Raw genomic sequence first — 15465 nt, forward strand, 5'->3', positions numbered from 1 at the left:
GAGGGATTCAAACATCTAAAATAGATAGAAATATGAATCATTTAGTCTTATTATACCATCTCTGAGAAAGCTATGAGAATCAAAACTATAGTTTTATCTTCCCATTATTCTGTGTGAATCTAAGTAAAGATTAAAAAGACTAATAGTTAATAATTTACAAATTTAAAATAACATGATAGATACACAAAATGAAAGTAAGATTATATGGAATATTACTTATTAATTGATCAAGAATTGTGGAATAAGCATAAGCAGTCTTATAATGCTTTTCCTTAACATCTTTTAAGATTAAGATAAATTACCCTTGTTCTTGAAAACGGTTTTGAATAATGACTTTAGTTCCAATACAGCTTAGCCATTTTTTTTCAGGATCCCATTCATCTTTTCAGTCCTTGCCATATATTACTTAATATCAAAATATCAGAATTGGGTCTAATAAACTACATCATGGGGGGGCCTTTTATTAATACTCATAGTTACAATTACAACCCTAGAGAACACTGTTTACCTACATCATAAATAATATCATTGTGAACATTAAAAAAAATACATAGCAGGGTTTATCTTCTTATGCAGATGGGAATCCAACTTTTTAGCCTTGTAAGCTATGAATTGGATATACTCATGCTGGACCTTCATAAAATCAACTAAGAGCGCCCCTAGTCCCTTGCAAATAGTACGATTATAAAGTTATCAAAGATAAGCCTGTTTTCTAGATGTAACATTCAAATTCTAGTTTTGAGATCCAGTGTACTGTACACATTTTTTAAGACTAGTATTAAAAAATACCTGACCTTCATAAAATCAACTAAGAGCCCTCCTAGTCCCTTGCAAATGGTAGAATTTTAAAGGTGTCAAAGATATTCTTGTCTTCTAGTTGTAACGTTCAATCCTATTTTTGAGATACAGTGTACTGTATACATTTTTTAAGACTAGTATAACTTAAGTGTCTTAATATTTAAAGTTAAGCAGTTTATAAAATTAAAACTGTAAGCAAATAAATTATAAAATTTGCAGAATTGGATACAGAAAATGAAGCCATGATGAGTTTCTTAAGAAACTATGACAACAGTGGGGTACTCCAGCTCAGACACACAAAAGCATAGCTTATATTGCAAAAGGTATGCAGCATCTTATATCCCTAAATTGCAAATGTGTGTGTCAGTAAGTGGGTGTGTGCATGTGCACGTGTTTTAATATTCTGCCAATATTCTGTGGTCTTCTGCATCTTTGGTCTCAAGTATTACTCACTTCCCTTGAGGATAATTCCACAGTCTCTACAGAAGCTTAAATAAGATATGAAAGTAATTCTCTGCTTCCTGCACTCAAATGCATTGCTTTGTATTTATGCAAATGTTCAGCCCAGTCTCTTGGAAAATTCCAGAGAAGAACTACCATAAATAACTGTGAAGACAAAATTAGTTACCCGTGATTTCAAAGAAAATATTTTTAAAATTTCCTTTAAATATGTAGGCTTTACAATACTAAAATCTCCTGCTTCATCGGTCCATAGCCTATGTCATAAAAGGAAGTATATAAAACAGTTATTCCTATTCAGATTTTCTTACCCAATACTGCTTGGGGGTTGATAATTATCTATCTCTGAAAAGAAGTTAACAGTCCCATCTCTCACTTATGAATAAGAGAACCTGAGTAAGATTTATTAACCACTCTCCATTGGTTAAATTAACAAAATGGTAATTAGGTCAAGTTTCATTCTTTCTGTGTCCATGTGTTTTTTAAAAAAGGAAATTATGGCTGGGCCTGGTGGCTAGTGCTTGTAGTCCCAGGGCTGTGGGATGCCAAGGAAGGCAGATCACGAGGTCAGGAGATTGAGACCACCCTGGCTAACACAGTGAAACCTCATGTCTACTAAAAAATACAAAAAATTAGCTGGGTGTGGTGTCATGCACTTGTAGTCCCAGCTACCCAGGAGGCTGAGGCAGGAGAATCACTTGAACCTGGGAGGCAGAGGTTGCAATGAGCTGAGATTGTGCCACTGCACTCTAGCCTGGGCAACAGAGCAAGACTCCATCTCAAAAAAAAAGAAAATAAAGGAAATTATATAGTGATTCCGTTGAATGTACAAATCATAAATATTCAATAATGATACACTAAACTAAAACAATTATTTATTTTGGCTAAACATATTTTTCACTTTAAAGATTTTTACTATACAATGTTTTTCTCTTTGGTATATTGAATATTATTAAAATTAGAAAATCTTAACACTATACAGTTTAAAAGAGAAGTGAAATAAATCTTATAGTGAAATTAACATATGCAATATATATTAACTATTCTTAAGTCACCACAGTAAAACTAAAAATGTTCAACTTTTACATTTTAATTGTTATTTCCATTTCAAAATATTTGGAATTCTGAATATGAGAAAAAGCAGTGAAAAAGCTCAGCAGCTCAATTCTAATTACATTAGATGCATCTCGTCTATATATTTAATTTGTCACTATGATTATGTGTATCTTCTTCAAATCCCTTTAATTCCAAATACTCTATTCAGGTTATTCAGATAAAGTCTCAAAGCCTCCAGATATACATCTCCATCCAGGTGTGCTATCAAGATGAAGCTCATCTAAGTTTCTGAGAGATTCTAATTAAGAAATACACAGATGTCTTCCAGAGAGAAGACTGGAAACAAAACGTGCATCATCCATTTCTCTTTCTGGATCAACTATAGCAGAAATTGTGCTGTAGGCAGCTGCAATAGTTATTTTAAAAATGAATGTCTACCCAGACTTGAAATATAACATACAAGTACCTTTGTGAACCATAAGTGTAATTATGGTTACTTATTACTAAAAAATAGGTTATCAAATTGGTCACTTTGGGATGCTATATTTGACAAGAAATGAATTTGGTCTCCACCAAGCTTGCAGTGTGTATAAGTAAGACTACTGATACAAATAATAATTTTTAGCACATTTATTTTCATCTATAAGACTAGCTCTATATCATTGGGTCTATGCATTTTCAGAATAACTTTTGAGAAACTAAATTAGACAGGTCTGCCTTACCTCACTAGTAGGTGTTCTTCATGCAGTGATATTTGATGTGCTGATATTTGAAGGGTATTTATAAAATCTTCTCCAGCACTACTGACTGCACTGAATCCCCAAAAAATTATTTGGCATCTTTAATGAGTAAGGTTCTAATGCTAGTTACATGTTCCTAAAACTCTCTATTTGGCAGGCAAAATGACTAAAAATATCTGAAAGAAAAGACCAGAAAGGCCAAACACAAATTGTTATCTTGTCTCTTTTAAGCCTGTTCCTCTTCTGGTCTCTTACTTTTTAAACCATTACTACTGAAGCTGAAATCCTGAAACCTGTATTTCTGGTTGTTCTAATATCTTTGTTTACCTTGATCTCCTAGCTAACACTAAGTCCTACAACATAGGTCTAAAATATAAGATTTGTAATGGATAGTGAGAACATGTGCACTGCTTGAGATATGCTGATGTACAGAGCATGGATCATAAACTGCTACACTGGCCACATTTGGTTCTGAGACCTGTGTGTGTTGTAATATTGCTGCTGCAATATTTTCATGCAGGTTCCTAATTTCCTAGGAGTATGAAGTGATGGGAAGCATAAAAAGCACAAGGCTTGAGTAACCCAATCTTTAAAGTGCTGCAGAAGCTACATTAACTACCATGAAAGACACGTCAAGGTTATAGCAGCTGTAGAAACGATGCAGGCTCTGAAAGACATGGAAGTGAAACTCTTTTAGATGGCTTAAAATTAAAACAATAACAACAACAAACATACAAGAAGGATGAAGAGGCTTTTGTACATGATTCTGAATTTCACTACTTCCAAATGGAATAATGATGGGAGAGTCATTTTTGTAATTTGATGGAAACAAAGGATTGCATTGGAATAGGAAAACTTTCACATTCTAGAAAGCAAACTGAAAAGATTTTATAATGTTCTGCTGGGAATAGGGTGACTTTATTATCTAGGGGCATTGTACAATCCTAACTGGTAGATTTGCATAAATACCATAGCTATATAAAATTAAAGCAGCAGAGTCATTCCAGGTCAAATTTTTGGTCCAGTGCTATTCTGTCCAATATGGTAGCTACTAGACTCATGTGGCTATTGAACACTTGAAATAGGGCTAGTGCCGCATTTTAAAATGTTTAAAAATGAAGCAATGTATAAAAAATGTAAACCATCCCATTAATATTTTTATTTATTATATGTTAAAAGGATAATGTATTGGCTATATTGCATTAAATAAAACATTCTTGATAATAATTTTTTTTTTTTCCTTTTCTTAACATGGCTAATGCAATGTTTGAAATTACCTACGTAGCTTACATTCTATTTCTTTTGGTCAGAAATAGTCTAATGTATTGAAGGGGTAAGGTAACATCCTTCTAGAAATATTTCAGAGGATTTTAGAACAACATCAAAGGAAACTTTATAAAAGTTTTGAGGGGCTCAATTGTCACTGCATTGTTCTAATGTAGGAGTAAGGAAGCATCAGCAAAATTTGGAGATACAACCTCACAAAGTTGCAGGCAGAACTTTTCTGGAACCTAACAAATTTCTGTCTCAAGTAGGGCAACATCTACTGCACCATAAATGGGGCCACTGCATTTGGTAATCAAAAGGGAAAAACAAAATGTGGAGCAAAAATGTGGAGGTAATCAAAAGGGAAAAACAAAATCTGCCACAAATGCTTAGTATTAGAGGACAGTCAACAACTCTCCATATTTCTTTCCAAGGTACCATCCATCCAAAAGGAATTCTTTTTTTTTTTTTTCTTTTTTTTTGAGACGGAGTTTCGCTCTTGTTACCCAGGCTGGAGTGCAATGGCGCGATCTCGGCTCACCACAACCTCTGCCTCCAGGGTTCAAGCAATTCTCCTGCCTCAGCCTCCCAAGTAGCTGGGACTACAGGCGTGTGCCACCACGCCCAGCTAATTTTTTTGTATTTTTAGTAGAGACGGGGTTTCACCATGTTGACCAGTATGGTCTGGATCTCTTGACCTCGTGATCCGCCCCCCTCGGCCTCCCAAAGTGCTGAGATTATAGGCGTGAGCCACCGCGCCCGGCCATCCAAAAGGAATTCTAATATGCAACAGCCTTCAGTGAAATACAATGAAGCTTCAGGGAGCTGTGCTAAGAAACTACGTAAGAACCATGAGGCCTGCCTGGACTGACATGTTTTAAAAAAAAGAGAGACATTTCTAGGAGCCAGAATGCTCATGACCTCAAAACGAGGTTCCCAAGGGGCTGATGAACCCCAGTGGTTCAGAATTCAGAGATCTCCCCAACATTCTCCTCCCTCCTACATCTCTGGTGATCAAGCAGAGTCTTCCTCTATAGATGATCTTGATCTTGAAGAATCTGATTGGAGTTTTACAACTTTCTGAGCTGACAGAATGCTCAACTGCATCTGTTTTAAGGCCAAAATTTGTGCACTTATGGTCTGCTTTCTATTTTATTTTTATGTGTTACATAATTTAGCAAATCTACCCTGAAGTTAATACTATAATGCGGCTGTGTCCACTTACTTCTTGCAAGCTTTCTGTCCATATAGGGAACAGACATGTTTCAAAAAGTATCCTAAAACTTAAACTCCATCAGCAAACTTATTTTTCCAATGACATGAAAAAAGAAAAGATTTATTCTGTAGAAAATAAACAGAACTCTACCCATGCGACTATGATCGAGTTAAAATAAAGTAACAGAAGATTCAAATTATGAATATCCTATCTCCATGTTTCTGAAAGGAATGATTCAGGTCCATGCCTTAAGATATAGATTCAGTGAACATTACTATATTTCATTTGATTATTTACATAGACAGATGACAGGTAAATAGAAATTATTTGTTTTTTTGTTGTTGTTTAAAAAAAAAAATCTGGCCAGACATGAATGCCTATATTCCCAGCACTTTGGGAGGTCAAGGTAAGAGAATCACTTGAGCCCAGGAGTTCAAGACAAGCATGGGAGACATGCCTCTACAAAATAAAAAATTAACAACAAAATATAGCCAGGCATGGTGGTGGTGCCCGTTGTCCTAGCTACTCAGGAGGCTGAGACAGGAGGATTGCTTGAGCTTGGAAATCCAGAGTGCAGGGAACTATGATTATACCACTGCACTCCATCCTGGGCAACAGAGTGAGACCCATCTCAAAAAAAATTTTTTTCACTTTCTGCTTTTCTGAATCCCAACAGTCCTATGATATCTTGCTCAATATTTTAATATAAAAGTACACTGCTATTAGCTTTAACCAACCTCACACAGTACACACGAAATCAGGAGAATACAAATTAATAACGATGAAATTTTACTCCAGAGTAGGAGCGGAAAGTCATAAACACAGCAAAGCAACGTGCAAGACTTGGATCAAGGACAAGTTCTTGCAATTTCAAATTTTTCCTCACTTCTTCTGGTTATCAATACAGATAGAATCAAAAACCATATCTTGTAAGAATATTTGAAGGCAAAAGAAAAACCATATATATATTAGATTATTTTAACTATTAATAAGAATTCATTTATACTATATTAGGCCTCATCTTAAATTCAGGTAGAGTCAAAATTACAATTTTAAAAAATAATGTACTGGCTCATAGGAAATCATAGATGATGAGCACAAGAGTGAAGAGAGAGCTCCCAAGGGTAAGAAAGCTTTCCAATGTGCTTCGTCATCAAAACATCAGTGGAAGGGTCAGAGGAAGGTGAAACTCATTTTCAAAATCATCCTAGAGGAAACGATGGAATGACTACAGCCTTCAGCTGCCATGAGAAGGATACTGAGATTGTTGTGGATGTTAATAACAGAACCAAATTAAAATCCAGGTCTAATGACCCTCTGGCCAGTGATCTTCCCAGTCAGCAGCTCTTAAGCAGGGTGTCCACAGTAGTCACCTGTGGCCTTTAATCAATATATTTACCAGGCCCTCAAAACCCAGAAATCTGATTCCACCTACCCACAGATAGCCTTCCCCACACTCTGTAGAAGCATTTCACAAAGCTGCCCCCTAGTCAGGGAGTGGACAACTAGTGCTTTCCCCAGCCCACCATGTTTTCTCAAGTGTTGTCATGCAACACATCAACCTAGGAAATTCTCTTTGCCTCGAAAATGTCTATTCATTCTTCTGAAAATTTCTTTCTGACAGGATCTCCTGACCATGCCCTGTCCTAACCACCACAAGCTCTTCTAGGTCCACAGTAGGATTTAAAATTTGTATTCAAATACTTCCTGCCTGTTCTTGGTAACTAAAATTCTACACATTTTAATAAAGAAATATTAGCAGACTTCAGTATAAAGTTAAAATTAATACTAAAAATTCCAGAGTTTCTCTTTATGTATACAACAGGTTACAAAATATAATGAACTGAAAATTGTAAATATTCATTCAATAGAATCTACGAGGCTTATGTAGGAATACAGTCATATTAAAAACAAACAATGTTAAATATGTCAACTATTTTGCAATGTAGATATGCTACTTTCTTTCTCTTTCCTAATTGCATTGAGTGGAGCTTCTAGGACAATATTAATTAACAGTGAACAGAATGTCTTTGAAGTTATTTCCCCCTAAATTAGAAATGTTTCTATTGAATCACTATTTTTCTCAATGCAGGTAAGTAAAAAAGTGATTAAGGAGGTAACTATATAATTATTTTCAATGAATGTGTTTGTTTGTTTTTAAAATAAATAGTTATGGGAATTAGTTTGTCAAATGCTTTTGGCATTCTTCAATAAAACCAAGCAGTCTTTCTCTGCAATCTATTAACACAGAGTATTACATTAATACATTTCTTATTTTAAAACAACATTTATATTCCTGGATTGTGTTTCACTTGGTTCCACACATTATTCTTTAAATATATTGTTTAAATCAAGCTTATTCAAGTTTCTTATATGAAAATTTTTGTTGCTAATATTCTATGGCATTCTTTTTTATATATGGCATGTTCAAAGTGATGTCGTATCAATATGGAATTCTGATATAAGGGCATCTTTTCATTATCTTTCATTACTAAACATCTCATGCATAATACTCTGGTTCTGGATTAGCGGACAACACATTCTGGGTACACTGAGGCAGATCATTTAATAAACAGTATAAATCCTCCTCTTATTTAACAGAGTTACATTGGTTCCATTTAACTGTGGGACTTGTAAGATAAAAGGGATCAAGAGGAGATATTTTATGCAAAGCCATTATATTCATATTCTTCATTTATTTGGCTTTCTTTTCTTTCTCAATTTATTTTACATTAACATAACTAAAACATAGTGTTAATTGTATGAACATTTGAGTCAGGCAAACCACGCTTCTGAGTATAGGTGCTGAAGCTTACAGATCTGTAACACTGAACAAGTTGTTTGATCTCCCTTTGTTTCAGTTTCTTTATATAGAGTATACAAATAAAAACAGAACTCCAAAACAAAGCTGTTGTGAAGATTAAATGACAGGATAGACATAATGTGGTTAGCACTTACAGGTACTTGACAGGGCCATGCCCTCCTTCCTATCTCATGCCCAGATGCCTCCCCACTCTCTCTATTTACAGATATATGTCCATAATCTATAACATCCTTTAGAAATATCACATTGTCTTGTCTAAAATCCTCACCTCCACTGACTAAGTGCATGTTCTGCTCTTTTCAAATATACTAAAACAAAACAACCAAAAATGTTTTAAAAGAAATTTTATTAATAATCATGAGGTTATACACTGACCTGTGAGACCTAGAGCATACAAAAAGGTATGTTTGGATATGTTTTCTTCTGCTAAGAGAGGCAATACACACATAAGCTGCTCAACTGACTACACAACATCATTACCTACATGGCCTGACCAAGCCAACAAGGTGAATCGTAATATTTTGCAAAGTATGAAATGGTGCTAACAGTTCTACATTTGAGCATTGAATAAATGTTGAAACAACTGGTGATAATTGTTAACAATAAGTCCTTGACTTTTCATGAATTGTTTGCCCCAAAACATCATCACATTTTGTACACAAACAGTATTTTGTCAGAAAAATTGATTGATGACACTATTAGGACAGTATTGTCTTTCCTGGTTCTAGTGAAAGTCATTTGAAATGGCAGCAGACATTGCTCTGTATTATCCACAGCAGCAGAGTACTATAAATACACAAACATGGTCTTATCATGCCAATCTAACAGATTTCACAAATGATGCTGCTTATGTACCAGTCACACAATCATGGGTAAATTGCTCTTGAACAATTTCTGTCAACAGTTGGCTTTTGTTATTAATGTGGAGCATATCAAATATGTGCATATCTATCATGTAATTTTAAAAACTGTTTAGTTAGAAAGGATCAGAAGGGTCATCTAACTTAATTCTTTCCATTTACAATGATAATACTGACTTTTAGAGAGAAGTTAGATAACTTGTCTAAAGCTATGTAAACAAAGAGTAGTAGAGGCAATACTAGACTGTAGATCTGCTCATTCTAATTCAGTGCTCTTTCAACACAGCCTGTTGTCTCCTTACAGCATTGTAGTCTGTAAGTACTGGGAAGGACATCTCAGAAGCAGATGACAGACAATGGAGATGTCCAGAGGAATGCTGCTGAGTGCTATTTACTCACCATACGCACATTCAGCCTCTTTCTGCACTCAAGTTTTTGCATTGCTGCTTCCTAAAACAATTCCACTCCAATCAATTCTCAACTGCTTTAATTCCTTCCTCAAATGTTTCAAACTCTTTTTCCCCAAGGTGCTTGCTTCTTCTTTATGCCCCCCTTTTTAAAAAAATTTTCTCTGCCAGAAACTCTTCCCCCTCGTGTCATCTCCTCATGGTAAACTTCCCTGAATCTTGCTAGTCCTTATTATGGGCCTCTGTTAATATTCTTTCATAACTGATTTATGTTCTTGTTGCATCTTATTTATTTGTCTGTCTTCCTGACATACTATAAATCCCAGCAGGGACAAGAGCTGTTTTTTATCTTTCCCACTATTTTACCTTTAGGCAACGAAACTCAAAGAAGTTACTCCATGAAAAGTTCTTCTTTTCAAAGTATCACACTCACTATGAAAGATGAGCTATTTCTTTTTCCTGGGGAAAATCCCTTTAATCATGTTAGATATCATACCCCTTACTGCCTTGCTGAAGAGATAAAACATATGATGATCTAGTCTTTATTGTATATTTCGCCTCTCCCCCTCAAATGGATCCTTCCAATGACTTTTTCCTTTTTCTTTTTAAAAATTAACATTGCAGTAAAATATATACAACATGCATGTATCATTTAGCCATTTTAAGTATACAATCCAGTGGCATCAAGGGCATTTACACTATCGTACAACCATCAAACTATCCATCTCTAGAACTTTTACTAATGGCTTTTAAACAAATTCAAGCATTCCTCGAATAAAATGTTTTGTCATCTCATCTGTCACCTGTTATATCATCTCACCCTCCTCTTGTAACACTCTTTCTCTTCAAAGCCAGCTTTATATCCCATGGTATTTTCTCACTCACCTCTTGCTCCTAACTCACTCCAATTGGGTTAAGCATATCATGCTTCCAAATGATTTCAAAAAGTCAGTAACAGGTCTCCATAGGGATAAATTCAAGGAGCTCTTTTTAGTTCTCAATAGCCTGATGAACTGTTCACCACTCCTACCCCCTCAATACACTTTTTCTTTCACTTACTTGGTCCAGTGCACTACATGCATCTGTTTTCTCTCCAGGTACTTCTTTCCTATATCCTGTCCATGTTCTTTTGCCTGTACAAAGCCATTCAGTATAAGAATCTCTGAAGACTCTCCCGTAGGATCTCTCCTGTCTTCAAAGTATATTTTTTCCTTTTCTAAATAATGTTCTCCTTATCCTTGGCTTTGGTTACCACCTGTTTTTTTTGGACTCACATGTTTGGATGTGGCAGTCCAACCGAAACCTTTCCTTTGAGCTTAACTAAGTATTAAGCATTGTTTTTCTGATCATTTTTTACAAAAGCTTCAAACTCCACATGTTCCAAATCAAACTTCTAATATGCCCCCTAAGCATTTTCTTGCCAAGGTTCTCTACCTCACTGAATGTCACTGTCATTCAACCTGTTACATGAGTCAGAGACCTGGAACTCAATTTTGATGCCTCCCACTCCTCCCACTTTCACGCTTTTGACCAACAACACTAAAGATTTTACTTTCTAAATTTCCCTCTTAAACCATTCTTTCTTTGCTGTCACTACCTTAAATATAGCATCATCTCCCCATCTAGAATGCTGCAATAGCATCTACATCTGGCTTATCTACATCCACTCTGGTTCCAACTCAATACTTTCTCCATACTGCAACATATACCCACTTGAGACCTGTAAGCACTTTCCACTGCTTCAAGAATGCCCACTGAGGGCTATGAAAGCTTAAGTTGCTCCTAGATTAAAGACAAAGCCACTTAACTAGTTCTGCGTGCTCTGATCCCCTGTCTGTATTCCAGCCCCAACTTACAACCAGCTAAGAGTCTCTCTCTCAGCTCCAGCCACCCTGGCCTTTTTCCAGCCCTTTGTTCTCAGTAACATCCCTCCCCATTCCTTCTGTATGTTATTCTATCTGCCTGGGAAGCTCCCCCACTCTCTTCATATTTTAAATAGATAATTCCTGCCCATTCTTTGGAAGGCAGATCAAATGTCACTAGTTAGGAAAAACTTGCCACTGCTAGATCAAAGCTATTAGTTTTCATCTCATCAAGTGCATCTTCTTCATAGCAGCTACCGCATTACTAATTTTCTACTTACTTCATATATAATAACCCAAATTCAGGCCCTTGAGTTGATGCAGAGATCATGCCTCTTTTTGCTCATTGTTAAATCCCCTCCACCTAATATATCTGGAATATAGCAAGCACCCAATAAATACGTATCAAACAAAATAATGAATACGTAAATGGATAAATGAGTTGTAGCGTCCTAAATATTTGTTGAAAACCCTCATTCTTTCAACAAATAATTAGTCCATTATGTGCTAAGAGCAGTATCCTGAGCAAAACTAACATTTATTGATCACTTCCTATGTGTCAGACATGGTGCCCAGGGCTTTGAGTAACCAGGCATCATTTTGTGTTTTACTGTCAACAAAAGGCTGTAAGATAGATACCAGCATTAGTCTTCATTTACAAACAAAAGAACTCAGGCTCAAACAAGTTACATGATATGCTAAAGGTCACTTAAACAATAAGTGAAAGAGTAAGATATCATGGTCAGTCAAATTTCAGAGTTTAATTGAGCTCCTTGAATGAAGATATTCATATATTTCAAACATAACACAAATGCATGCACTGTCAATTTCATGAACATATCACAGTTCTAAAGTTAGGCACACTACTTTGTCAACACTAACTCAAAGCCTCATTTGCTTTAGATTCACAAATCTATCAAGTATGATAAAGGGTCATCTTGTACCTAAAATCAATAAACGTAATACACTCCAATAGTTACCAAAACTAATATAACTATTCCATTAGTAAAGACAATTCCCTTTAAGCTTGAGCAACTGTATAATGAACACATCTCTGAATTTCCATGAAACCTCATTCTTCTTCCAAATGCAGTTAAGTATTTGCAGCAATTAACATAAACATTGCAGGACACCATTTTTTTTTGTTGTTTCATTTTGTTTGCAGAAAGACCATAGGCACCAGGTGCTATATCAGATGACAGCGGGTTGTTGGCATCAAGTATTTCAAAAGAAGCTGGGAACACACTGAGCTCTATTTAACCTATTCAACCTCATACAGGAGGTTGATTAAGTATGCCACTGAGGTATATGATCTATCATTCCCTAGTTGCTAAACATCAACTAACCAGTGAAGGGCAATAATGTTGCAATATAAAATAGTAAAGAGTCCATTTTTTGTACCTTCCAAATTTGCAAAGATTTTTTTTTTAAATAAAGAAATTGATGTTGGTGAGAATGCTGTAAGACAGAAATTCTCATATATTCCTGTTGGGAGTAAAAATTTGCACATCCTTAAAGGAAAGCAATGTTTATTGTGTATCAAGATTTGATTTTGTATTTCTGTTTTCTAGGACTTTAGCTCAAGGAAATAATCAGTGATGTAGATGAAGATATATTTACTCATTCACTCTTCTGTAAGTCATTTATCACACTCATTTATCTCTTCATTAAACAAACAGTCATTGGACATTTTCTGAGGGAACAAAAAAGGAGCAAGACAAATTCTGCCTCTGTAGGAAGCCACACAAGAAACAAGATAATTTCAATTTGTAGATATAGAAGAGGCAAGGGCCTTCTTGGAGACAGAGGGGATCACAGAGCTTCGAGTTAATAACTGACCCCAAGTATGTGTTAGATAATGGGGAGAACATTTGAATCAGATGGTACAACTCAGAAAGAGAGAGACAGAGAGAGAGAGAGAGTGTGTGTGAACATGAGAATGTAGCACACTGGAGGAATGAATAAGAGCAGCCAAAAACTGCAGAATAAAAAGACTAAAAGGAAAATATCATAGGTTACAGAAACATGGGCATTTTTACCATCATCCTTGTATATTTCTATACTGCCAAAATTTCCTACATTGTACATCGGAGAAAAAGGAGCATTTTAAAGGACATTTAAAAAGTTAGTAAAACATAAAATGATTATAATAGCACATGTAGATGACCCATAAAGTATGTCATCAAACAATTCTCACATCAGAGGACCATTGTGAGGAAGAAAAGAGCAATAGATGTCAAAAGCTTCAGCAAGTAAAATATTTTTACAGCTCCTACACATACAAGCACAAAAAGTATTTTTACATTAGTGCTAGTTGTTTCATACAAAAATTTATTTTAGACATTACTTAAAAATACCATCATTATTATTTGTGATGGTTATATTCTGCATAGTCACTATGTACTCTGAATTAGTGAATACTGAACTGCCGCTCCTAGAGGAAACACATACATTCACATACACACACACACACACACACACACACACACACTCTCATATAATCTTAAATACCCCAAACAACACAGACTGGTAGATTCCATTTTCCTCTTTATTACAAAGAAAGGAAAAAAAAAAAAAAAGACTCATAAGTGTTAGGTAACTTTCCTGAGCCTACCCTACTAGTAAGTGCCAGAGGTGGGACTGAAACTTCCTCCAGTCGGCTGGCTCTAGGGCTCTTCCTGGACAACCCCACTACCCTGTAGTGCCCCCTACTGCCTCCATCCTCTGGTCCTCTGTCTGAAAGCTGATATCTGAAGGCAGAACTCTCTCGCCTCATCTGGTCTTAACTGGGAATGTACCCACTGGGTGACACAAATTTTTTGTCTGTCTGTGCATATCCATAAATGACCAGGAAAATGCCACAAGTATTGATTTTGAGGTAACAAATAAATTACCAAGAGTGGGAAAATTCACAAATATGGAATCCACAAATAATAAGGATTGAGTGCATATGGAAACACCCATAGTATGGATCAATTCATGACCCCCTATGATTTATACACAGAGATAAAATTTGCTCTTTGCTGGCATTATGTGTAGTACAGCGGGAAGAGTGATCAGCTTGATTTTCATTTAGTAGACATAATTTTCTGAGAATTTTCATAACATTTCTGAACTTAAATTTTTTCCTCTGTACAATAAAAAAATGGATTACATAATTAACCTCTGAATTATGAACTAAATTAACCTTGGTCTATGGCTCACTGAGGTTTTTCCAAGACTAATATTTTCTGTTCTAAAGGTTTTATGACTTCCATATATATGTAATAAATTCAGTTATCTAATAAAAGTTTGATAAGTTCTACCTCACTTGTGAGGGCCAATTTTTTCGATGACATTAGAATCTACAAAACTCTTAAGCAGAAAACAAGGAGGTAAGGATGAGAATTTTTGACACATTTTACCAATCTCAAATTTACATGGCAAATCATGACACCTTACTTTATTTGCAACCTTTTGTAAGATGAAAGGAAACAGAGAAGCAACCATAATCCAAGGTGGATATATGTTTTACTCATATTTTATTTGCATAAGCATAATAGAAAAAATCCTTAAATACTGAAAAAAAATGAAGATTCTCCCATTCTAATGAGTAAAACCTTGTTTAATCTGGCATTTGATGTCAAATAAAAAATAAGTGCCAGGCATGGTGGCTCATGCCTGTAATCTCACTACTTTGGGAGGCTGAGGTAGGAGGATATCTTGAGGACAGGAGTTTGTCATCAGCCTGGCAACACGGTGATACCACATCACTTACTAGTATTCACGAAAAGCTAAATATGAAAATCCGTAAGTATTATTTAATCCATTCACCCCACCAAATATACATAGAAACACTTTGTTGAAAAGATGAACATTTAATAAGAACTTATGTTTGTAAACTTAAAAATAACAAAAACCTATAACCTTTTTTTTAGTTTAAGTATTACTCTATTTTTTTATATTTAATATACAGTGATGATTGTTTTAACTCCTAG

General features: G+C 35.3%; 1 protein-coding gene across 1 annotated transcript in view; it reads right to left on the reverse strand.

The window, feature by feature from the left end:
- The window catches only part of MMP16 (matrix metallopeptidase 16), a 274698-nt gene that overhangs the window by 220919 nt on the left and 38314 nt on the right, over positions 1 to 15465 (reverse strand). The gene's annotated exons all lie outside the window — the stretch shown is intronic.

The sequence above is a fragment of the Aotus nancymaae genome, unplaced genomic scaffold (genome assembly GCF_030222135.1).
Source record: "Aotus nancymaae isolate 86718 unplaced genomic scaffold, 86718_ANA_hifiasm-v0.15.2.pri h1tg000036l, whole genome shotgun sequence".
NCBI lineage: Eukaryota > Metazoa > Chordata > Mammalia > Primates > Aotidae > Aotus > Aotus nancymaae.